At 41.8% G+C, this 27270-nt stretch overlaps 1 long non-coding RNA gene across 2 annotated transcripts in view; it reads left to right on the top strand.

Annotated features, from left to right (window-relative positions):
• The window catches only part of LOC309374728, a 76391-nt gene extending 59725 nt beyond the window's left edge, over positions 1-16666 (top strand). For both annotated transcript variants that reach the window (XR_014170687.1, XR_014170688.1), the window contains exon 5: positions 16400-16666. This is a non-coding gene — a long non-coding RNA (uncharacterized lncRNA). The remainder of the gene's footprint in view (positions 1-16399) is intronic.
• The last annotated feature ends 10604 nt before the right edge of the window (positions 16667-27270 follow it).

The following is a 27270-nucleotide window of genomic DNA, read 5'->3' as shown; positions in this document are numbered from 1 at the left end:
GATATCCTGCTTTATCACTACCTGAAGGAGTCTCAAAGCGGCTACATTCTCCTTTCACTTCCTCCCCCACAACAAACACTCTGTGAGGTGAGTGAGGCTGAGAGACTTCAGAGAAGTGTGACTAGCCCAAGGTCACCCAGCAGCTGCATGTGGAGAAGCAGGGATGTGAACCCGGTTCACCAGATTACACGTCTACCGCTCTTAACCACCACACCACACTGGCTTGTCACACGGCAGTCCATTACAAACCTGGGCCAGGAGTTATCTTCACCCGCTGAACAGCAGCCTGAAAGGGAAGTGACCCCACCGGCAGGTGATCAGCTTTCAGGGACATGAAGGAGAAGGCTCTGATGGGAACCAGCTGGCTTCAGCCTTCCTAAGCAGAGCTTTCAGCAGCAGTCAGATGTTGGAAACAACACTTGTAGTTCCTGGCCCTACCTTGCTGCTTCCTGCTCATCTTGACCCTTGATCATTTGATTCCCTGACCCCTGGACCATCCCACCACATGGATTGCTGTTCACCTGACCCTAGGGCTGGACCTGACTTTGGATGCTGACTTTGCTCTACGGGCAAGTGCAGCTCAGAGACTATTCTGGTTAACTGGTCTCCTACTCCACTGTGCTCTGCATGTTGTTGCTCAGCAGCGAGATAACAACAGGTCAGGGAAGATGGGAATTGTAGTCCAACATCATGAGGAAGGCACCATCTTGGCTACACAAAGGATCTGTTTGAAGGGCAAGCCTACTTTGTTGCACGGACTGATTCTGGATGCTTCCAACTTATGAGATGACTCATAGTTCAGCAACACCTGGAGGGTCACACCTGTTCTGTGGACTAATTGACAACACACACCTGTGGACTAATTGACAACACACATCTTATAATAATAATAATAATAATAATAATAATAATAATAATAATAATAATAATAATTTATTATTTATACCCCGCCCATCTGGCTGGGCCTCCCCAGCCACTCTGGGCGGCTTCCATAAAAACCAAAAATACAGTAAAATCACACGTTAAAAACTTCCCTGAACAGGGCTGCCTTAAGATGTCTTCTGAATGTCAGGTAGTTGTTTATTGCTTTGACATCTGCTGGAAGGGCGTTCCACAGGGTGGGCGCCACTACCGAGAAGGCCCTCTGCCTGGTTCCCTGTAGCTTTGCTTCTCGCAATGAGGGAACCGCCAGAAGGCCCTCGGCGCTGGACCTCAGCGTCCAAGGAATGATGGGGGTGGAGACGCTCCTTCAGGTATACTGGACCGAGGCCGTTTAGGGCTTTAAAGGTCAGCACCAACACTTTGAATTGTGCTCGGAAACATACTGGGAGCCAATGTAGGTCTTTCAAGACCGGTGTTATATGGTCTCGGCGGCCGCTCCCAGTCACCAGTCTAGCTGCCGCATCTTACTTTAGATAGAGCTGGAGTGGCACTAAAGAGAATGAAAATCCTCCCAGCTTAGCATTTTCCATATGATGCCTATTTTACTAGGACAGCTGTTGCAATCTTATTAGTCTCCACCAATAGGCAGACATATTTTTCAATTTCTATTCATTTCATTTCCCAGAAATCCAGGATATAGTTCAGGGGCTGCCAACCTGCCCCCCTCCATATGTTGCTGGACTGTAACTCCCATCACCCTAACTGTTGGGCATGCCACTTGGGGCTGATGGATGTTGTAGTCCAACAACAACTGACAAGCACCACATTGTTTATCCCTGATATAATTAATTGAAATCAATGTGACTTGAATTTGTACATTTATGTGCTAAGAGTGGCCTCTGCACACTTTTAAAAATGTTTTTTCTCTGCAAGCTTTTACACAAATTGTTTTAAAGTCTGTGTTAAACAGAAGTCCATTAGTAATAAAACAGTTTTAGATATAACCTGTAAAAGGCTTCCCATATTTTCAGTTTAGTTTTATTTTGGATTTGCTAATATCATTTGAGAAAGACAGCCGAGCACTCAGGCCTCTGGCACTTTATCTCCTGCTAATTCCTTAGAGAAAATTTATGAGGTTTACAGAATACATCAGTAGAAGAAAAGATGCTTTGTGTTACACAACATTGTGCTTCTTCCAGGTTTAATGTAAAACAACTGTAGCAATAAAAAGGGAGAGTGCATTTCTTCTGTGTTTCAGAACAAACCAGAGGTGCCCTTTGCCTTGCCAGATAGTGCCTGCTCCTGTACAAATTAATGAAAACAAACTGAATTCCAATCATTCAGAGAGAGAGAGAGAGAGAGAGAGAGAGAGAGAGAGAGAGAGAGAGAGAGAGATGGTATTACATTAAGCTCTCTGTGCTATTGTATATTCTTAAGAAAATACACAAATTTAAACCCAGGATTCCTGGGGCGCATATTTTTTCAAAGCTTTTCAATGAGACCATTCTACATAAAGGAACAAACTTGTTTGTATGAAGAGGGTGACTGTGAATCCCACACACAAGGCTCATCTTCCAGCACAGAGTGAGACCTTTAACAAGGGGATGGGTTACACACATACGCACCCCTCCCCACTATAATGCTGATTGTTCATTGTTCACCTCCACCATAAATTCAGATCGAGTTCACACCCTCCAACATTTCTCCAATTAAAATAGGGATGTCCTATTTCATAATAGTTATTTTACGATTTATACAATAAGCATTTTAAAACTTCCCTTTACAGGGCAGCCTTCAGGTGTCTTCTAAAAGTTGTATAGTGACTTAAAGACATGCTCCGACCATAACGCACTGAGAATGGACATGACATTGATTCCAACCGGTTCCTTCAGATGGAAGATGAATGATGGCCTGTTTAGAGATCAGGAGATTACCAAGAAGGCCCAAAAAGCTCTAAAGGATTATTTTGAGATCAATATGAACACCACAGTGGAAAAAAGAACTATCTGGGACGCAAGTAAGGCCGTGATGAGGGGGTTCCTGATACAACAGAACACGGTAAAGAAAAGGAAACAAAACGAAAGGAAAGATAAAATTTTGGAAAAAATTAAGGAGTTGGAGAAGAAGTTAAGACTTAATCCGAAGTCTCAGCCGATTCTGAGAGAAATCAAACTTTACCAAGCACAATACTCCAAACTGACAAATCAGGAAATAGAATGGAAAATCAAACTAATGAAACAAAAAACTTTTGAGTCGGCTAATAAATGTGGAAAACTGCTAGCTTGGCAGTTGAAGAGGAGACAAAAGTTAAATACAGTGACAAATTTAGAGATTGAAGGAAGATGTATCCAGAACCCCGGAGAGATTAGAAAGTGTTTCCAGAGATATTTTAAAAAATTATACACTCAAGGGCCACAAGATGAAGCAGCGATTAAACAATTTTTAAAGACAAATGGACTGGCAAAGTTGTCAGAAGAAAATAGATCAATTCTGAATGGCAAAATAACACGACAAGAGATTGAGCAGGCCATCCAAAACATGAAACAGGGCAAATCACCAGGACCAGACGGGCTGACCTCCAAGTACTATAAGACATTGAAAGACTATTTGATACAACCACTGATGGAGGTCAGCAATGAAATTTTAGAGGGGAAGAAGGCGCCAGAATCGTGGAAAGAAGCTTTCATCACATTGATACCAAAATCGGAAACTGAAAAGACACAGCTTAAGAACTACCGTCCCATCTCCCTTTTAAATGTGGATTACAAAATATTTGCAGACGTTTTGGCAAGTAGATTCAAGAGGGTTTTAAACAAAGTAATTCATAAAGACCAGGCAGGCTTTCTCCCAGGTAGACATATGTCTGCTAATACAAGGAACATTATAGATATATTGGAGCTTTTACAAACAGACATAAATACTAAAGCTGTTTTAATTTTTATAGATGCGGAGAAGGCCTTTGACAACATATCCTGGAAGTTTATGAAAGGGAATTTAAAAGAAATGGGAGTGGGCCGGGGGTTTGAGAATGGGATTGATGCAATATATTCAGAACAAAAGGCTAAACTGATAGTTAACAATGTGGTTACAGAAGAGTTTAAAATTGAAAAAGGAACACGACAAGGCTGTCCGATTTCCCCGTTATTATTTATTTCGGTCCTGGAGGTGCTCTTGAACACGATTAGAGGGGACAGGTTGGTGGAAGGGATACAGGTCGGAGCGAAACAATATAAACTTAAAGCGTTTGCAGATGACTTAGTTCTGACATTACAGGAGCCAGAATCTAGTACGAAAAGAGTACTACAACTAATCCAAGATTTTGGTCGGGTGGCGGGATTTAAACTAAATAAGCAAAAAACTAAGGTGTTGGGAAAAAACTTGACAGATATTGAGTCGGAACGGTTTCAGAGAGAGACAGAGTTAACTGTGGTTAAGAAAGTTAAATACCTAGGGGTAAACATAACAGCAAAGAATCTGAGTCTGTTCAAAGATAATTATGAAAAATGTTGGTCTGAAATTAAGAGAGACTTGGATAGCTGGTCAAAATTGAAACTCTCATTGTTAGGTCGAATAGCTGCTATTAAGATGAATGTATTGCCAAAAATGTTGTTTTTGTTTCAGACATTGCAGATTGTAGATAAAACGGAGTGCTTCCGGAAGTGGCAGAAAGATATCTCCAAATTTGTCTGGCAGGGCAAAAAGCCCAGAGTTAAGTTTAAGATATTAACGGACGCAAAAGAAAGAGGGGGCTTTGCCCTGCCAGACTTAAAGTTGTACTATGAAGCCGCAGCTTTCTGCTGGCTAAAAGACTGGCTACTTCTGGAAGACACGGACGTGCTGGATTTGGAAGGTTTTAACAATGCATTTGGATGGCATGCATATTTATGGTACGATAAGGTTAAGATTAACAAGGTCTTTAAGAACCATATTGTCAGAAAAGCAATATTTAATGTCTGGACAAGATACAAAGACTTATTAGAGAACAAAACACCGAGGTGGCTGTCACCTTTGGAGGCTAAGGCCCGAAAAGGACCCAATATGGAGGCCAATTGGCCAAAATATTGGGAAATACTAGAAAGGGATGGAGACAATTGGAAACTGCAGAGTTTAGAGAAAATGAAAGATAAAGTGCGAGACTGGTTACACTATGCTCAGATTAAAGAAGTGTTTAAGATTGATAAAAAGTTAGGATTCCAGGTGGAGAAATCGAAACTGGAAACAGAACTGTTAGAACCTAAGACCAAGGTACTTTCAAAAATGTATAACTTGCTGCTGAAATGGAACACACAAGACGAATTGGTTAAATCGGCTATGATAAAGTGGGCCCAGGATATTGGGCACAACATTATGTTTGAGGACTGGGAAAGGTTATGGACCACCGGGCTGAACTTCACAGCATGTAATGCTCTGAAGGAAAATGTAATGAAAATGATATAAAGATGGTACATGACCCCAGTGAAATTGGCTAAAATACACCATTCGTCTGATAACAAATGTTGGAAATGTAAGGAAAATGAAGGAACATTCTTTCACCTCTGGTGGACCTGCCCTAAAGTGAAGGCCTTCTGGGAAATGATATATAATGAGTTAAAAAAGGTATTTAAGTATACCTTCACCAAGAAACCAGAGGCCTTCCTTCTGGGCATGGTCGGCCAGAACGTGTTAAAGAAGGACAGAACATTTTTTATGTATGCTACAACGGCGGCAAGGATACTTATTGCTAAGAGCTGGAAAACTCAAGATCTACCCACACTGGAAGAATGGCAGATGCAGCTGATGGACTATATGCAACTAGCTGAGATGACTGGCAGAATCCGCGACCTGGGAGAGGAGAGGGTTGAAGAAGACTGGAAGAAATTTAAGATTTATTTACAAAAGTACTGTAATTTGGTTGAATCCTAACAAGGAAGCCAGAGCAGAAATAACTGTCTACCATTAAATTATAATTTTTATTTGAGTTTAATCTAAATACTGCACTTAAGATCATAAACAAGATGATAATTTGCTTGGAAAAATTCGTTTTTAATGATGAAGTGGAAGCGGGAGACGTGAGGGAGTCCACAATAGAATGAAAGGATGTTATGAAACCTATTCTGTTTGTTAAATATGTATCTGTAAAAAATCTTAATAAAAATTGTTATAAAAAATAAAAATAAAAGTTGTATAGTGACTTATCTCCTTGGCTTGGGGTCGCATAACTCCATACCCTCCAACATTTCTCCAATAAAAATAGGAATGTTCCACCATACCGTCCAACTTTTCTCCAATGAAACTAAGGACATCCTACCATATTCTTCAACATTTCCTTGTTGTGCAAGTGGAACAATAGTGTTGAATACAACTCTGTATCTGGAACAGTATGACAAGGAGGACACAGCATCCTTTGACAGCCATAGTGCCACATTTAAGTTAAAATCTGTTTGGCAGGTATCTAAGAAGCCATCTTATCTCACAAGCCTGGAGCAGTGCCCCTCATCAACCTTTCCAAAGGTATCCAAGCAATTTATCCTCGACTAATCCAGAGGCCTCAAAGCTCAAATACAGTAGGATAAAACTCTTAGATAAAACTCCTTTTTTTTTTGATAAAAATGAACAGCTTGTCTTATTTTCAAAGTGACCATATGGAGCAATCCACAAATAACTTGCTGGGGGGAGGGGACACTACTTCCCAGTCTGAAAGTGTGGTTTTTAGAAAGTACACTACTGGTCTGTGTAGTAAAACCATAGACTGTTAGGTAACTACAGTTTGATTTTTGATTTTTTTTATTACCATTTTATACCACCTTATCTTCTAAGGACCTCAAGGTGGTGTGCATGGCTCCTCTCCCAATTTCATCCCCACCACAACCCTGTGAGGCACATACTAGGTTTTCCCATAACTCCTGACATTTTTTCTTGGCACCAAACCATATTTGCCAGGTTCTGCCTTGACTCTGTATTCCTGAACCATCCAGGGACTCTGGGTCCCTGGTTCATTCAGTTTCTGCTCTCGGCTCCCTTAAAAGCCATCACAGATCTTCCTATTCTTCTCTGGTTCTGTCTGGAGTAGAGCAGGAGGGTGAGCACTATGGGCAATTCTATTTGAGATGTCATGAAAAGGCACATTATGCACTGGAATTAGTAAGTGGGCATGGATGTGCAGTTGTATCAGAACCTGATTTACGTCTGTTTGAAAAACCTGTATAAAGTACCTAACTGCAGGTTCTCCTTTTCTGCAGACCCCAGCCTCTGATATAGACAACAATCTCAAAAGGTGAAAACGTAATGTAATCTCCCTGACAATTGAAATATTGATCTCCTTGCCCAAAAGAGTGCTAATTAGAATAATACGTTTTGTTACACAAAACCTGCCTGCTAAGATCTGAAGCGTAAGCTCAGCCATCCAGCAGATGCTATGACCATTTGATTCACTGACAAGTGGTTACAGATGTTTTGAATGCCGTAGAATCAGCAAGAATGAAAGCTGGAGTTCTGGTAACCAGAGAGAGACCAACTGACCTCAGTCTCATTTTTAATCTAAACCTGGAGTGCAACAATGATACCATGAGTAGGACAGTGGGTCATAAATGATTGAATTTTAGGTTGACCATCTGGGGCTGAGCTCCACCACAAATTTAAAGCACATTGAAAACACATAACTTCTCCCAAAGAATCTTAGGTGTAAACTGTGTTGCAGTATGTTTTAGGAAGTGCTTGAAGAGGCCTGTAGTTGCTATGTGTGGGAATGTTGAGGATAGGAGAGGATATATTGATTTAATATTATCTTTCTTCACTCATGCTAGTGAGCTGGTAACAGAGTACATTCCCCTGTATATTGCAGGAAATTAGTTGGTAGATTTGTTAGAATCTCCTAAATTAAGCAATCCAGTCTGGCTTGTCCAGATTGGATTTGTTCCTGGTAAATCCCCTTTGTTCCTTCTTAAAAAAAACAAAGACACAACTGTCTTCTTTTAAAAGTAATAAGATGTTTACTTACATTCAGTCCACAGTATGATCCTGAAGGCAGGCTTTAGCTTGTAGTTACAGAAGAGAGGGTGGATTCATCCCATATGGGGACTGAGCCCATGTGCTGCTGGCTGAGAGCCAGCAGACAGCAAAAGAACATCAAAATGGAATAAAGCAAAGAAGGAGTGAGAGGAAGAGGGCAGCGTGCCAGGGTCACTCCCACCTACTTGGTCACACGCAGGGGGAGGGTGCTCCAGACCAGGTGTGACAGGAAGTCCTCCTGGCTGGAGTAACAATCCTCTGAGTGTCTACTCTGGGCAAACAGGAAATGTTGTACTTGACTGCTTATGTTACATCCCACACTATGGACATATCAAGGAAGAAAGTGGCTGAAATATTTTCAGTGGGGATAGGTCCATCAGTTTAAGAGCTAATCCAGCAATCATAATCAAGTGGTGGACTGGGAAGAATTGCTGAATAGATTTGATTCAGAACCTATGGAAGTTGAATAACAAGCAAGGGTGTAATGTGGCATCAGGTGTATAGTTCTAAATGATGTGGCCTCGTTACCTGAAATATTGCCTCCTCTGGGGCTTGAAATCTTCACCAGAGATCATTAACCAGGTTCTCCCACTTAAGGAAATAAAGTGAGTGGTTGCTAAGAAAATGGCCCTTTTTAGTGATGGTGTCTCAGTTAGAAAATGCCTACCCCTTTTCATACCAGCTGATGAGCTTTTATTCTCCAAGCATTATGTTCTTGTCCTTATTTCTACTGGGTTTAAAATGCTGTTATACCACTTGTGCCGGTTTTTAGGCAGGAAAGTGATTGGTTTTCTTTCCAAATGTTTTCAATGTTTTAATGAATGTTTTAAGATTTTAAGTGTACACTGTTCAAACTTAGCGTGAACCTCCCAAAGGATGTTGTTGATTGGACAGTCAACCACTGTTCTGAATAAATAATTAACAACTTGGCAAAAAAAATAAAACGCAGAGCTAAAATGAAGGTTAAAGAAAGATGAGCCAGAGAAATGGGAATAGAATATGGAAGAGGGAAAGTGCAAGCACAAAATTAGAAGCTTGGGTCTTTGTCAATTTAAACTCAAACTACTACATGCTAATGCTTTATAGGGGAAGGGGGGAATATACCACTTTATTTGAGGGAGGCAAGTGATACTAGGGGTTTAGAAGAGCATGAAGGGACATAGGTTTACCTATATTTTCAACCATCCAGAGAAGCAACAGTTGCCCAAAAAAGGCAACAATGGAGGATATGGAGGGTTGACGAAGCCTGAGTCTAAGTGTCCTGTTGTATGGAAAAACATCAAGGTGACTTGTAAAGTAGTCTAAGCTCAAAGGCTGAGGTGTCTATTGGATCTGTAACGCCTGGAAAGTGTCAGTCTGAGATTCTGGCCGTGCCCAGGGACATAGGAAACTACATTATGCTGAGTCTGACTACTGGTTCATGGAATTCACTGTTGTCTACACTGGTTGGCAGTGGCTCTCTAAGGTTTTAGACAGGGGTTTGGCATCTGCCTCTGGATTTCAACCTAATTTGAAAAGGAAAATAATTAATTTAGCTGGCTTGGAGTGTTTACCCTAATTATGGGCATGAATGCAATGTTTTGGGCACAAGTATGAGACGATGTGGTACTTGACTGTTAGTCTCTATGGTGACTGTAATGTTGAGTGACTTACCAATGACAAGATGTTTTGATGGGTGGAAAGTCATGGCATGAATCCCAGAAAAAGGAATGACATATAAGGGTGAAGACAGACAGCTAGGCATTCTAAAGTTTGGTGGAAGTGGGTTGAATATCCATCTGCAGCATTCTGAAAGCTTTGATTTTAGAGTACATAATGTGTTTTCAAACAACTTACTTCTGCAGAGGGCAACGCTGGCCTGCTTAAATGGCCGGGGAACAGACCAAAGTGAAGACTGCTGGTGCACGGTCTGCTCCCAGGCCCTGCCCCACCCCAGGCCACCATGGATTGGCCAGAATTCAAAACTGGGTCTGGCAAGAACCCAGGATGCTCTGCAGCAGCCACGGGGAGGGGCCAATGGGCACAAACAAAATGGTGCGACTCCGGGAGGACGGGGGAGTCACTGCATCAGTTCAAGTGGCCATTTTCAAACAACTTACTTCAACTTCATAGAATGGATGTCTATTTTCACCCCAAGAACGTGATGACAAAATCCAATCAAAAGTGACATTTTAATGATGGGTAACTCTATGTGCGGCCATTGAGCTCTCCATTCTCATTGATTTGTTAATGGAAAATTGCTTGGCCCCAAAGTTATAGATCTAGAGGGAAAAAGCAACTGTTTCTTCCTGCCTTAAAATCACCAACACTTTCCATATTTCAATGTACAGGTGACAAATATGAAGAAGAAACAATAACAAGTGCTAGAGCTTATAGAGAGAAGCAAACGCGATCTATATCAAATGAGTACCTTGAGTCCACAGGAAAGGTCAAAGCAGAGTTCCATGGAGATTCAAAGTATTATTTAGATATGACATGCTCCCCGAATGTTAAATGTTGGTTTCAAAAATAATTTGTCATTCCTGTTTGTTTTTTTAATTATGATTCTCAGAAGCAGATGTTTGGCATTCATCATTATAGCATGGATTATGTTGTTAGTTCCTTTTTTTATTCCTTATTATTTGACAATTGCTAACTTCTCAGTTAACTCAAGTGACATCTGCTGTTACCACTTTTGCTGGAAAATAATACAACTGTTGTGAGCGCAACACAGCCAGTCCATTTCAGTGAAAAACAATTCACCTGATCAAAGGATTTGGCATCAAGTTTAAGAGAGTTAGTTTAGAATTGTATTGGCCTGACCCATCAAGACTCATTGGCTGCAAACTCCCATTCTTTTCAGTGAGACTTGCCAATAAATATCAGTGCAAAGTGAGTAGCAGAGTTGACAGATCATCTTCAGGAGACACTGGACTGTTGGGGTTGACCTAATGAACGCCCAAGTAAAAGTCCCCAAAGAACCAGGAGAACAGAGGCAGCTGTGAGGGTTGGATGTGATGGGTCAGAAAAGGGGAAGTGTGACAGAGCAGACTGGCAGAAATTCTCCCATAATTTAATTTTGGGTAGTTTTATTGCTTGGAATTTGAAACACAAGCTGTTAGCTTGGTCACAAAATGTTTTGCATGAAATATGGCTGATGCTTTTAAAATGGCGAGCTGCTGTTAGCTACAATAAAAACAAACAGGACCGATGTGTTGGTTGCTTTAATTTTGTTTTTGCAACACGGTTTGGCTCAGAAAAGTAGCAGTTGTGACTGTTTCATATTGTCATGACCACCTTTAAGATTCAGTGGTGTGGTGTGTGTTTTTTAAACAAAACCTGGGGTTTTATTCAACATAGTGCTAAAGTGAATATTCCATCAGTGCAAGAATTTCTCCTAGTACAATGGAACAATTCCCCCCTCTCTTCCCCCTACATGCCTCATAAATCTGTTCTGGGTTTTCCTCCTCCAGATCAGATTTGGGGATAGAGGAGGAAAGCAGGAAAATCCCATTACACCAGTGCTCATCCTTACTTGAAGACCATCCATAATGTCTAGAGGAACCTTCCCCACTGTTTTGCCCCCGAGATGCTGTTGGATACAACTTTCATCATCCTTGATTATTAGCCGTGGTGGCTGGCTCTGATAGGAATTGTAGCCCATACAAGTAGAGAACACCAGGATAATGGAAGCTTTTCTAGAGTTTGATAAATATGGGCATATCAGGTTCAAAACCTGATTAGCCTTCAATCTCCCCAAGTGACCATAGTCAATTCAACCACTCTCAGACCAATTTATTGCAGCTGTCAATTGGAGTGCAGATGCAAGATCAGTTAACATTAATGTTTCCGTACGATGAGATGTGCAAGATACATGCAGAGAAAAACTCCAAAATTCACAGTTCAGCAATATCTTTATTGGACGAATCAACATGTAGGAACTGGCAGCAAGGTCTATCATCTGTTCCTTCTCCCTCCCCTGATGAGTCCAGCCACTTCTAGCTGTAATATGGCAATGATTCAAAGTGGGGAGTATCTTTTGAGAGACAAGAACCTTGCTCTGATGTGGTTGGGCCCCTGAAAGTGTGACAATAAGACATTTTCAAGTTGGAGGAAGTAATGCACAATTCCAGGCACACTGAAGCGAACTGTGGTGATGAGTTAAGTTTATTTTAGTGCTTGATAACTGGACTTTCCACAAGAATAGGTAAGTGGAAATACAAGCTGAGTGATGGAGATAATTAATGGCAATAATGTTTACCCTTCCTTTCATGAAAATGGAGTTACTACTGCAAAACTACACCAACAGAGAAACACTTGCTGATTTCGTTGTCTTCATTAGTCGCATGCAAACTGTCTCTTATATTCCATATAAAATGAAATCTATATGTTAATGGGCACAGTTTCTCCCTCCCTCCCCTTAACTCAAAATGCATGGCAAAAAAAGCCAGCTACATCTTAAGAAATTATTTTCGGGATAATAGCATTATGCTCAGAGGGTGAAAAAAAGCCACCAGTGGTGTATGAGCGCCCAGAGAAATGGTATGAATAATTTAGGGATCAATTAGCTCCTCATCTGTTAGGAACTTTCCTAATTCTTCACTGACAGCATGTTTCTTCATTGCAGACAGCAATAATTTCTATATTATTTATGAAAGACAACATGCAGCCTTGGCTTTCATCACATGGGCTGGCCTCATTAATCAGCTCTGACGATATGATGTAGTTAAAAGGCTTGGCAGCTCAAACTAATGAAATTTTATATAAGTTAATTTACCCAGATTGGACTGTATGTGTTTGTGAGTATCGATTCATATGTGTAACATTTATGCTTGACTTACGAAAACTGTCTCTTGCTGTAATTGGCATCTACCAATTGGAGGATGAGTCAGCATACACTGGGCAAAGCCTCAGACTCGGCTCCCATTTTCCACTTTGGGCCCTGGAAAAGCACTATCCCTTGGCTCCTCTGGGACAAAATGGTTCCCTTCATCTGCATGAAATAAGCAGCAGTCCCTGGAGCAACTGAGTCACAGAGGGGGAAGGTATTAAACAGCAAAGAAGCTTTGTACAAGAACTTTATTTTTAGGGTAGCGATAATATAAGTGAGTTAGGAGACGCGGGTGGCACTGTGGGTAAAAGCCTCAGCGCCTAGGGCTTGCCGATCGAAAGGTCGATGGTTCGAATCCCCGTGGCGGGGTGCGCTCCCGTTGCTCGGTCCCAGTGCCTGCCAACCTAGCAGTTCAAAAGCACCCCCGGGTGCAAGTAGATAAATAGGGACCGCTTACTGGCGGGAAGGTAAACGGCATTTCCGTGTGCAGCTCTGGCTCGCCAGAGCAGCGATGTCACGCTGGCCACGTGACCCGGAAGTGTCTTCGGACAGCGCTGGCCCCTGGCCTCTTAAGTGAGATGGGCGCACAACCCCAGAGTCTGTCAAGACTGGCCCGTACGGGCAGGGGTACCTTTACCTTTACGTTTAATATAAGTGAGACTTGCCTCCCTTCCATAAGCACGGCTCCTCTATTATCCCTGTTGAGGGGGAACAATCCTTATAACTATGTTTCCTTGCTTTCCCCACTGCTGAATCAACAGCAAAATGGAAGTCTTGCATCTTCCATGCTTGAAGCAGGATGATTCTTCTAAGGGAGACCATTGCTATCAGAATAATAGAAGGGTTGGAACAGATTCCAAGGATCATCTAGTCCAATCCCATGCGATTCAGGAAACTTTTGCCAGAAAGGAACTTTAGCAAGGGATCTCGTGGCAAAGATCTTCACCTCTGCCATGTTTGGGTGTTGTTGTTGTTTTGGAAAGGTAGTTGTTGTGGTGCAGGTCTATGCCTCAACAACTACAGGAAGGTATAAGGTGAATATGCCCATTGAGCATAGATGCTTGCTAACTTGTAGCCCGATCCTGAGACTTAAAGTTAAAGTCATCACATCACAATGAAATTATTTTATGCTGGAGAGTGTTGAGGTACACCTGTGTCAGATATGCCAGTGCATGACACTCTAATCATAAAGTCATGCAAGTGGACTGGCTTCTCTGGCATTTGGTAGAATCCACTACAGAAAGAGCCCTTCTGTACTTCACAGCCAGTACTTGGAGGTGGCATCTGAGGATACTTTGTAGGCTTCTTTTGCAGATGACTACAGTCCTTAGGAATGACTGGAATAAATTTTCCTGTTGAATAATCAGCTACAAGCTCACCATCTGAAAATCATCACCAATGGCTCATCAATAATATCATCATCTTTACAGGAAATCAGTTACCTGTAATTTTGGGTGGTGGGGTTTTTCAGTCCTCTAGCCTGTCTGCCTCTAGCTTCCAGTTATTCCTTATTGAAGATGAACTGCAGAATATTGAATTTTAGTAGCAGCAGGTATTTTGGAACACAATGGTTCATTTGCTATGCAATGTTTCCTCCTGTGACAATTAATTAATTAATTAATTAATTAATTAATTAATATGCTGCTTAATGCTAGATAGGCTTCCAAGCAGTTATCCTGGTTTACCATGGGCTGACCTAGCTGCATGGTACTTACTGATTTTAGATCAAGGATCAGTGTGTTAGTATGTGAAGTGGAGAACCCATAGCCCTCCAGAGGTTTTTAGACTTCAGCTCCCATCATCTCTGATCATTGACCATCTGGAGGCCCACAAGTTCCCCACTCCTAGTATAAAGTTTAGAGTACATTGGGACCCAGTTACTCGAGTAAGAGAAAGCTGCTATATGCTCAATGAAGTGATGGCACTTCACAGAGTGAGTTCACACATGCATGTTTATCACTGTGCATCATCAAGTGATAGGTTGCATTTGTGAAACAGACTGAACACTGAAGTGTTCTATCATCTGACACCACTGGGTTGTATCCAGCACTGCTGTTCCACTCACACAGTTGACTTGCACAATAGAACTCCCTCTATCTTTCCTCTCCCCTGTGTGCATCCTCAAAATCTGCTCTAGGGGGCTGGAGGACCATCCAGAGCAGATTTTTGGGGTTCATGGGAAAAGGAGAGCAAGAGGAAGTCCCACTGGATACCAATTTTTAATCGTGATGACTGTCAAGTGATGAGGCACTCAGGTCTGTCTCAAGACATCTTGCTGCCCAAGGTGAAATGCAAGATTGTCCCACCACCACTCTTTCCATAAACAGAAGCCAACTTGATTGGTTGTTGAATCAATACTATAGAATCACAATGAGACAATGCAACGGAGGACAGAAGGTTCACTTAAGGGATACAGTGCAGGTTGTCTGAGGCGGCCACCTCACTCTGCCTTAGATACTTAGGTTTGTTTAAATCATGTTTAAACTATTTAAGAAAACAGATATTATCTTTCTATTTTTCCCATTTGTTACTAATTTTAAGATGTAGTTATACTATGTAAATATCAGGCATTCCCATCCAAGGGCTGGCAAATACTTGAGGCAGCAGGTGGTCAGATAATGTAGCAGTACAAAGTGATAATTTTATACGTAGCCACCTGTCTCACCACACGAGGAGCCCAGACTGAGAAGGAGCACATTTCCAGAGACTGGCCTGAGTCTGCCTCCCTGATGTCACCTGACTCCCATGAGGACTCTGGGGTCAGTATCCAGGCTTCAGCTGCCTGAGAAAACTGCTTTGAAGACTAATGACAAAAGACTGAATGTCACATGAATTCATGCATGCATAAATGTCTTCAGTCATGTTTGCGGTAAGTGACAGTGTTTTTCTTCTGTGGTGTGATTATGCAAACTTAAATTCTATGACTGTTCACTGAGAGACACAATAAGTACTGCTTTTATTTGCTGTGATTAGCATTGTCAGATTGCAACTTGGAGAACATGCATTTATCTTTCAGTGAAGGAAGATGTGGTGGCAGGGCACATTATTTGGATGGAGAACCACATTGCAAAAATTGGAGGATTGCAGTATTTGAAGGCTGGCTATCATTTGTTTGCTTATTGTTTTAGAAATTGGGAAAATTCACATTTAAATGTGCACTCAGTTTAAAAAATCCCCATCCCTCCCCATGACCCTTTGGTCTACTGTCTTTCTGTTGTTTGAATTACTGCAAACATATAGTAGTGCTAACTACTACAAGAAGGGAAGAAGGACAGATAGCAACAGCCATGGCTCCTTTTATTGCCTTTCCTTTATTGATGCATTTAAAAGTAAATGTACATTCTCCCAGGTCCAACCTGGCAAACCCTATCACACTTTGGGTAGAAGTCAATATTGTGCTCCTCAAATCATTCCATCTGCACAAATATTCTGTACACCAGAGCCAATTTAGGGGGCATGGTGGGTGTGCAGGGGGAGTCAAACCCAGTTGTGCAAATGGAGGTCCTTGTGCAGGTCTGCTGTTGATGGGAATCCTGCCCTGAACATGAAAAATGAAAGCCTGAAAATGAATTTATTTCACTCTCTCAAAACGTTCCAAGTAGGAAAACATAAATATTTGTGAGTCTTTTCCATTGGAACTTCAACTTCAATAAAAATAAGATAAATCTGTCTCCTGTTATATGAATTTCTAAGTGGTATACCTATGCTATCTTTTTCTAGAATCCATTTTACCAGAATCGTTGGGAGCTAGTAGAAGAACTGCCATAAAACTGTTTGTAATGCAGCTACGTGCAAAAGAAAAGAAATGTATGATGCAAAAGAAATTATATCGGCCTCTCCTGAAAAGGCAGGTACATTCTGGACATTGGAATCAATGAAAAGACTTGAGCAATTGCTTGTTGCTCCTCCATTGATAATCCCAGCAATGTTCTTTATAGTTTGAAGAGCAAGACTACATTGTACATCACAGTTCATAGTTGCAAGGTTACATCTTCCACAGATTCTCATTGGTTAAGTTGATTTATCAATTTTATTGTTTGCTCTAGCATTATATTTCATTTACTTGTGCTTTCTAAAGCAGTTTGTTACACCTTCGGTCAGCAGTTTTCTATTAAAGTGCTTTAAAGATAAATTCAACGAAGGACATAAAAAAAAGGAACCTTTTCCCTACACCTGTTCCATATTACAAGGAAGACTTCTAGTTTGCACCAGGAATGTTAACCACAATGATCCTAATTTTACAGCTGATTATACCCTAAGTATTTATGAAGAAGAAGAAGAAGAAGAGGAGGAGTTTGGATTTGATATCCCGCTTTATCACTACCCTAAGGAGTCTCAAAGCAGCTAACATTCTCCTTTCCCTTCCTCCCCCACAACAAACACTCTGTGAGGTGAGTGGGGCTGAGAGACTTCAAAGAAGTGTGACTAGCCCAAGGTCACCCAGCAGCTGCATGTGGAGGAGCGGGGAGTCGAACCCGGTTCACCAGATTACGAGTCCACTGCTCTTAACCACTACACCACACTAGCTCATATATTAAAATATGGATTAATCACACAAAAGAAGAGAATATTATGTAAAATGTTTGTCACAGCTAAAATGAGCCCTTTAGTTTTAATATTTTATTAGTGTTTTTCTTTTGATAATGTGCATCCCAGATGTTGGTTCTAGCAACCTATTAAACTAAAGGATTTGAGCATGTTTGTAAACTACCATTATATGAAGCTATTATTTATCCCCACAATTCTTTGGGGGGCAGTTATGACAGCTAAATTAGTATAAAACTCATACATTTGTTTTGTGGTTAATATCCCCCTTATTACCAGCACTGCTTCATTTCTTCTCCAAACTTTAGCCTACCCATAACTTAACTTGTCTGCTGTTTGGATAGCATGAAATTTAGAAGAGCATTTATTACCTTCTTATAATAACAGCTCTGGAGATTAGATCTGGGAGGGGTTCCTGACAAAGGGGTTGCTAACATTAGATCTAGCTCAGGATCGCGTGTTTTCTGTGTAAGCAGTCTTGGCCTCTACATCAAGGACTATTGATTCCCCATTGGTTATAGGGACTGCCACAGGAACTTTGCTCTTCCTTCTGTTCAGAGGAGCCTTCATCAAGGCTGAAGTCCAAGACCCAGAGCAGCCTGGGGCAGTAAGAAAATGCTTTAATTTCTCTTTGGCCCAGTATACCTGAAGGAGCATCTACATCCCCATCGTTCAGCCCAGACACTGAGGTCCAGCTCTGAGGGCCTTCTGGCAGTCCCCTCACTGCGAGAAGTAAAGTTTCAGGAGACCAGGCAGAGGGCCTTCTCAGTAGTGGCACCTGCCCTGTGGAACGCCCTCCCATCAGATGTCAAGGACATAAACAACTACCTGACTTTTAGAAGACATCTGAAGGCAGCCCTGTTTAGGGAAGTTTTTAATGTCTGATGTTTTATTGTATTTTTAATATTTTGTTGGAAACCGCCCAGAGTGGCTGGGGAAACCCAGCCAGATGGGTGGGGTAAAAATAATAAATTCTCCTCCTCCTCCTCCTCCTCCTCCTCCTCCTCCTCCTGGATTAAGATGGCATCTATTTCTTTAGCTGCAAAGATGAAGCTCCTCTATTTTTGAATTAACTATTCATCGTTTACTGTGATGGGTCTGCACATTCTTACCCAATAATTCATGAAAAATAGGTGACTCCTTTTTGCACTGGTACATCAGCAACATAGTGAAGGATATTATCCTTCCCATCAGGAGCTGCCTTGATGACTTTGGGGATTTCAGCAGATGCTACTTGAGGTAGCTGTTCCATTTCACAGTCACTTGTAGGAGTCTCCCAGGCCCATCACGCAAGATTTTACAGACAAGTCCTGATGAAAGGTGACTAAGGAGATTAGACATGTACATCTTCAGAGACACATCTTGGGTTTATGGCTAAATGAATAGTTTAAAAGAAAATTTGCAAACATTAATCCTGCCAGACTCTATTTATTCACTGTGGAGTCAAAGGCTTACAGTAAGGAAAATTAAGTGAGACTGAAAGAGGGGCTGATATCAGGCACTGAAAGGGCGGGAAGAGGAATGGCTTTGTTCTGTGGGGTCTACATGGTCCAACTAACATGGTAATTTTGTTTTTTATTAATTTGATATTGTATATAGCCCACCCTTCCTCTAAACTGGAGCACATGGTGGCTCACATAACAAAGCATGAAACAGCCATCTCCCTGAAGCAAGTCCCACTGATTCCAACAGGAGCAGTTGTGTCCCCCACTTTCTATTCAGCCAATCTAACAGAATATTAAAATACAATAACCTATTAAACATTAAAAGCTTCCCTAAACAAGGCAGCCTTCAGATGTCTTCTAAAAGTCTGGTAGTTGTTTTTCTCTTGGACATCTGGTGGGAGAGCGTTCCACAGGGCAGGTGCCACTACTGAGAAGGCCTTCTGCCTGGTCCCCTGTAACTTCACTTCTCGCAGTGAGGGAACCGCCAGAAGGCCCTCAGCACTGGACCTCAGTATACGGGCAAAACGATGGAGGTGGAGACGCTCCTTCAGGTATACTGGACCAAGGCCGTTTAGGGCTTTAAAGTCAGCACCAACACTTTGAATTGTGTTCAGAAACATACTGGGAGCCAATGTAGGTCTTTCAAGATGGCAAATAAAAGATTAGCTGTGCTCATCTGGTGTTCCTTTCTCTTATCAACCTCCACCTAGTGGCAGAGGAAGCCACTTGGGTGCCTGGGGTGGTGCGTCCATCCCACAGGGGTGGGGCGCACCATGGGGCCTCCGGAGTCTGCCTGCCTCCTCCCACTCAGCCACCCTACAGCCTGGAGGGGGGAAGGCAATGGGCAGACCATTTGGGCAGCGCAGAGCCTGTGTGCTCAAGCCACCGCGTCTCTCCCAAGAGAGACACATGGCTCGGGCATGCTGCAAGTCGGGTGAGTGCTGCCTGGCATTTTGTCGCACACACACCCCTCAGTGGTGACACCCGGGGTGAACCACACCCACCACACCCCTCTTCCTCCGCTCCTGCCTCCACCAGTACAAATACCACAGTATATTGAATGGGCTTCATTGTTGTATTTCAGAGAACAGAGTTTGTGGAACAAGACTTGGGGTTTTCCCTATCCACCAGTGGCAGTTAACAGGAAAATAGGTGAGGGGTTTGAGAAAAGAACCATGGATGATAAAGAACCACTGCACTAAGTGAAACCTATGAATGAGGTAGTATTGCAAAGTGACAATTGCTCCTATAAGATTCAGAAAGCTGCTCCCGTCTGATCAGAAACTTGCTGACTGTAGTGTTCTACCAAACAAAATTGATGGTTTCGATTTACAATTTACATGGCTGCCCGTGCTTCACAAGTGTCATCCCCAGAGCTTCAAGCAACTATATATTAATAATCTCCCTATGCTATATTTTAGTATTTTATTCTATACAGCTGAATGCAGTGGATAAATGACCTCCTGTTCTAAAGAATAATGCAACACAATGAAATAGTGTTGATTCCCTGTTAATCAATTGAGTGATGTCTTTGACGCATCTCAGTTGGTATCTGCTGAGTTTGACAGTAGCGGGGCAGCATAATAAAGCCATATGCTTGGGTATTGCATATTTTATACTCAGAAGCCTGCAGATATATTTTCCTCATGTTACCAAACTTATAGGTGCCTGTTTAGTGTCTTGTCAGGGCACAGAACTGAGGGGTGGGGGACGAGCATTTCCTTAATTTTTTGCCTTCAGTTTCTGTTTGTCTAATAAACCATCACTCTAACTTATTTTGGGAATATAATTTTAGCTATAGGAAAGGGTAATGCAATTCCACCCCTTGGGTGTAGTGCCATATGCAGAGAAATCAAATCAGGGGTATCTGGCAATGACAAACATGCTTGGAAAAGACACTTGACAAAAAAAAAACTATATCTACACATGGCAGTTTTCCTGCACAAGTTCCGAAAAATGGAATGTGGGCATATGTGTGAAAATCACTCGAATGCTCCTGTCTTTTTGCATGCATACCTGCTTACCCCACTCAAAAGCTTGATCCAGCAAAGATAGTAGATTACAAGTCTTTGCTTGGGCTCCAGCATATGTAGAGGGATGAACACATTTAACGTGTAAGCAAGAATGACATCTTTAACTCTTGATATAACTCTCTTGTGTAAATTGGCTTTATGTGTCTTGCAGAAAGATAAAGCATGCACTGGTTCTCAGGGTTAAACTATGGCCACTTTTACACAATACATTTAAAGACTATGGTATCAATTTAAGCAGTCGTGGTTTTGCCAAAAGAATCTTTGAAGCTAGTCATTATAGGCAATGAGAGTTGTTAGAAGACCCCCCCCCCATTCCCCTCACAGAGCTATAATTTGCAGAGTTCCTTGGGAAGAGGGATTGATAAACCATTCTGGAAATCGTAATTCTGCAAAGGGAATGGGGAGTCTCCTAACAACTTTCAGCACTCTTAAAAAGCTGCAACTCCCAGAATCCTTTGGGGGAAGTCACAACTATTCAAAGGGGTATCGTAGTGCTTTAAATGTGTGATGTGAAAGGTTCCCACCTCTCTACGTTTCAATCCCCACCATCACCTTTATTTCTGGTATTTTTAGAACAGGGGTCAGCAAACTTTTTCAGCAGGGAGGTGGTCCACTGTCCCTCAGACCTTGGGGGGGACTATTTTTTTTGGGGGGGGAATGAATGAATTCCTATGCCCCGCAAATAACCCAGAGATGCATTTTAAATAAAAGCACACATTCTACTCATGTAAAAACATTGCACAGGCCCCACAAATAACCCACAGATGCATTTTAAATAAAAATACACATTCTATTCATGTAAAAACACACTGATTCCTGGACCGTCCACAGGCTTGATTTAGAAGGTGATTGGGCTGGATTCGCCCCCCCCCCCCGGGCCTTAGTTTGCCTACCCATGCTTTAGAATGACTGCTTTCTTTTTTTAACACAGTCTGAATGTGCAGTGCAATTCTGTACATGCCTACTCTAAAGTAAACTGCACTTAGTTCAATGGGACTTACCTGGAGATATGGTTGTGCAGGATTGCAGTTTAAGTTACTAAACACTGGTTTGACACACTGAAGGCAATCCTGAAAAAATCACGATCGACTGCTTGCAAATAATTTGCGCATCTAAGATCACTGCCTGTGTCTTCAAAAGGTTCCATGTGCATTTCCTACAGATTTCCTCTTCCATACAAGAAGAAGAAAAATGCTGCCAGGAACAGAAGTGCAATGCAGTCTGAGTTTCCCAGACACCGGGACAGCTACACATTGCTAATCTATATGAAATTGGTGCTGAATGAAAACTCTTGCCACAATTCATGTTCAAATTATTGTAAAATGGATTTTAGTTATTTGGTACTCAGTTTAATTTGGAGCTCATTTGTATGCACTGGTGGGGCTAAATTAAAATGAGGGTCATTTCCCTGTCTCTAGGGGATCATCCAGTGTCAATATCAAGGCACAGGGCTGTGTGCGTTGCCCTTGCGAGTGCTGTAGCATGTTAAGTGGATAATGAGTGGATACTGCTCTCATGTATGGTCAACCTGTCAATTGCCATGGATACATTTTTTAAAAAGACAGCAAAGCCACTGGCACAAAAATCTCATCTTTTTGAAGAGGTTTGGTTACTACATAAATCAGATGCTGGCTTCCATCCGCATTAAGCCTCCTTGATGTGATTTCAAAACTGCCAGGAGGACTACAATAGAGGGGGATTAAGCAGGCTATCATCTCCCATCAATCCAAATGTTAACATCTGGGATCGCAGCGTGTCATTTTATTAGGAGATTTTAGATTGCTGCATAGTAAATTAATTTAATAGACCACCAAGGATAATTGCTAGACTCTCTCATTTATTTGACATCAGCTAATCCTGACGACTATTGGTTTTGCTGAGACGCTTCTATATGCTTCTTTACTATCATCACTGTCAGTGCTTTTTTTTAAAAAAAACAACCACTAGAAGAACTGGAAACCTGGAGCTAGAAAACTAAATTCGCCTCATATATGACCCCCAAGTTTATGGGGCATGTTTGCATTCTGTGGAACGCTCATTTGAAGTCATTATAGCCAGAGCCAGATTTAGGTTTGATGAGACCCTAAGCTACTGAAAGTAATGGGGCCCTTTATATGTCCAGCTGTCCTTTGTCAACAACAAATTGTCACTGTTTTTTGTGTTCAATATATGCTATATGGTAATTTATGGACCTAATAGGTATCTGAAGCCATTTGCACATAACAAAATATGTATTTTATCAAAGTAATTGTTGAACTGAAACACAATTAAGAAGAAGTATATGGGGGGGCTAGAGAGTGGGGCCCTAAGCTATAGCTTGTTTAGCTTATATGTAAATCCGGCACTGATCATAGCTGCTGCAATGCCTCTTGTTTCTGGAGTCTAGGGACAACAGTTCCCTTCTCTCACTTTCCAGTTACTATGTGAATAGGGGGGCCCCAGCCACCATAACCATATCATCACTGCACTGCCATCCCCTTCTAGAACGCAAAACAGGACTAATGTGGAATTCATTCTCTGTTACCCTCCTTGGGGTCTGTCTTGGGTTTGAATGAGATACGTGTGCAATAATGTACAGATATATTAAATTAGCCTTGTTCAACCACCATTGAATTTTAAATCGGTATGCCCCTACGACTATCAGAGTGAGTACTAGTGCTTTTTGTGTGTTTTATATTGTGTTTTTATGCTGTGAACCAGCCTGAGATCTAGGGATAAACAGCGGGTTGCAAATTTAATAAATAATAATAATAACAGTGAATAGCATCTGGAAAAAAAAATCATTGTTAGCTCAGAACATGATCAGAATATGGATATATCTGACTTGCAATACTTGGAAACATTCCAAGTTAAGCAGCATTCCCTCGGAGATTCTTTACATTTTGACTGAGAATATAAAATGAGAGTTTGAGCATTCACGGTCAACATTTTGGAGACCAAATATCCAGAACCTAGCTTGGCTGGGGAGGGGGGAACATTCTGAATATTTATTTTAATGGTTTACCTCTTGCTCTTATAGAAACCGTTATTAACTGCTTTCAAATGTTGCCATCCACAAGCAGAGCCAAATGAGGGCTGGAGGGAGACCATCTCATCTGACCATGCGCTCCACCGCCTAGCAGTAGAGGCCACTGGAGAGGTGCCACACACCTGGGCTCCTATACGTGGAGTCACTGGTCCATACTAGGTGGGTGGGAGAGGTGGAAGAGCAAGGCAGCAGGGAGCTAAGCACTATGTGGGCACACTGGCATGAACGCAGGATTGGGTCCACAGGTGCACCCACACAGCGCAGATTTCTCCACCGCCTTGCCCCTCTCCATCCTGCTAAACACCAGCAATGTTGGAGACAAGAGGCAAAAGTGCCTCCACCAGCTCTCCACCAGCTACTACTGCCCCTTAAGTATCCATTCTTTGATTCAGGCATCTGCAAAGGAAAAGCTATTCATGCAAATGCCTCCGTGTGATCAGAACCCTTCTGTGACTGGGGTTCTGATCACATGGAAACCTTTGTGTATACAGCTGTGCACTCAAGGCCTTCATAGTTTCCAAATGTCAGAGTCAACACCTGGAACAAGCTTATTGTATTTCCGAGTATCTTCTCAAAAGAAATAATTAGTCCAAATAGTTTCTTGCATAGGTTTTGTGTGGCTGTTGCTCCTCCCCACTCCAGATCTTAGCCCTTTAAAAAAATTACCGCTGTTTTTCTTACAGTTCCAGATACTTAAAACATCTACACAGAAGTTTGATACAACGCAGTCTCTGTCTTGTAGCATCTGTCTCACTTGGAGATTTTTGACTACATGTCAGTTGATGGTACATATGCAGGCAAGGGCTGAACACATTTCCTCCATGTGAAACAAGTTAAGCTTAAATGAACAGACAGATAAGTGGAACAACCCTTTTGACTACATACAGTTCTCCCCGAGACTGCCTAGGGTTATTACATATCTGTGGATTTAAGATGGGAGAGCAGAATATGGTAGTAATTACATCAATCCTGCCATCTTATATTGCTGTCCTTTTCTATACCATAAATAGCAGCAACTGTAACTTTCATGTGGAACTTTTCATTTCTTGACAGCAGATTCATGCTGCGTTTTTGTTGCCAACAAAAAAAAAAGATAAATCCATAAATAAATATATATAAGCTTTTTCATTCTGAAATGTAATTCAGAAGCGATGATAAAATAATTTTAAAACTGTATAAAATCACTGTTAGAGACTATCACAGGGACTTATTGCTTAACTTTCCTCTTCAGTCCTTATCAATAATGGTGCAATATCCAGAAACTGTAGTAATCATTTCCAATTTTGTCTTTAAAGAGTACGAACATTTTTTAATGAAGAATTAAAATATCAAATGATACTTATTTGCTTATATATTTATTTCTAAGGTTTCTTATCCATCTTTTATTGTAAGGTCTCAGGGCGGATTGCAGCAATATAATGACAGAATTACAAACAAGTAAAATAAGTGTAACAGTTTATATACCGTTAGTAAAACAATGGCAAGCAAAAGCAGCACAAGGTAGAAATATAGCAACAGCCTGGTGGATCAGGCCCCTGGACCACCTGATCCAGCATCCTGTTCTTCCAGTGACCACCAGATTTCTATGGGACGCCTGCAAATAGGACTTGAGCACAACAGGACTCTCTTCTCTTGTGGCCTCCAGCAACTATGGAGAAACCTCCTCCCTCTGACAGTGGGCGTAGAACATCATTTTATCTTCCATGTCTAATCCTCTTTTAAAGCCATCCAAGTGGATAACCATCACTGCCTCTTGTGGGAGTGAACTGTGTGAAGAAGTGTTTAAACTACTTAGTACTTAATTTTTTTTAAAAAAAAGATTGAAAAACCGCAGAGGGGGTGGGTTCCACAAACCAAGTGTGCTTGTTTGTTTACAGTTGTGAACCCCACTTTTGATCTCTCTGTGTTATGCTTTACTCAGAACAGAGTTCAGTGAGACTTCCAAGTTGCAGCCTTGTGCCAATCAAACAGCCCCTCAAAATTATGCATTCAGGATGCTGTCGATCTCACCAGAACAGTCTTCTGTGAGTTAGCATGCAAATCCATGATTCAGTTAAACTGATCTACTTGGATTAACTACTTTGCTCTAATTAACCGCAAGACAACAAGATCAGTTTAAATCCAATTATTTCACCTGGAAACTTGCTTGCGGTTTATGTGCAAAGAAGAGCACTGCTGCAATCAAACACATGTGAAGTACCTCAAATTGCAGCAGTATAAACCAAACATTCTCGTCTCTCTGGTTGTGGAGACTTCTTATAAAGGAGTGGTTGTATGTGAAATGCCTTAGGCCCAGGGGACTTATGCAGCCCTCCAGGCCTCTCTATCTACCTTGTGGCTAACAGTCTCCTCCTCCTCCTCCTCCTCCTCCTTCTTTGTACCCCGCCCATCTGGCTGGGTTTCCTCAGCCATTCTGGGCGGCCTCCAACAGAAGGTTAAAAATACATTAAAATGATCAGAACCCTCCGAACGTGAAGCATGGGAAGTCCTATTAAAAAAAATTGTAATTTGGCAGAATATTTGGATTATTTGATATGTATATGTATAATTTGGAATATTTAATGTGATTTGATTGGATTGTTAAAGTGGAAAATGATTTTTTAAAAAATACATTAAAACATCAGTCATTAAAAGCTTCCCTAAACAGGACTGCCTTCAGATGTCTTCTAAATGTCAGGTAGTTGTTTATTTCCTTGACATCTGATGGGAGGGCGTTCCACAGGGCGGGCACCACTACCGAGAAGGCCCTCTGCCTGGTGCTCTATAACTTCACTTTTTGCAGTGAGGGAACCGCCAGAAGGCCCTCGGCGCTGGACCCCAGTGTCCAGTCTTCTTGTGAGTCTGTCCATACAATCAAACACCTCCATACCCCTCAAGTGTCCTGATTTTTCTGATACAGCCCTGGAATGTCAAAGCCATCATAGCTTCTGCTTTGATCCCAAGGTGCCCCAATTTCTCCTAGCCAGTATAAGGGGGCCATGGGGTGGCAGAGACATTGGGAAGGAGGCATGTGGGTTCCTTCCCTCCCCCCACCATGGTGCCCTTCCAGGACCTTTTTGACTACAACTCCCATCAGTCCCTGGAAGAGAGGCCTGAAAACACTTGCTCACGAAGTGTAGGAGCTTCAGCCACTGTTGTCTTGGTACAGTTTATCTAATGCACATGTCCTGCATGCACAGGGCCCGTGTTTCATTTTATTCATTACTGTTATTATTGCTATGCATTTATTTGTGCCCTGCCTTTCCCCCCCAACAGGGATTCAAGGCAGCTTACAGATAAATGTAAGAACAGCTTAAATGCACAGAGGGCAGACATGCTCTCCAACATTTCTCAGATGAAAAAGTCCATATTTTCATCGGAGGAATGTTGAAAGCTATGCAACTCTGAACTGTATGTGTGATTGCTGATATCTTCTGGAGTATTGGAACCGATCTGAGGTACCGGAATGAGGCTGAATGTCAAAAGCTTGAAAAGCACTTCCAAGTCAGAAACAAATCTTCAATTTCAAGCTCCTTGAAACTTGCAACATTCTACATCTTA

Source organism: Podarcis melisellensis, assembly GCF_964234715.1.
Source record: "Podarcis melisellensis genome assembly, chromosome: 7".
Lineage (NCBI taxonomy): Eukaryota > Metazoa > Chordata > Lepidosauria > Squamata > Lacertidae > Podarcis > Podarcis melisellensis.
The sequence above is the reverse complement of the archived record's forward strand: the minus strand, read 5'-3'. Positions and strand labels throughout refer to the sequence as shown.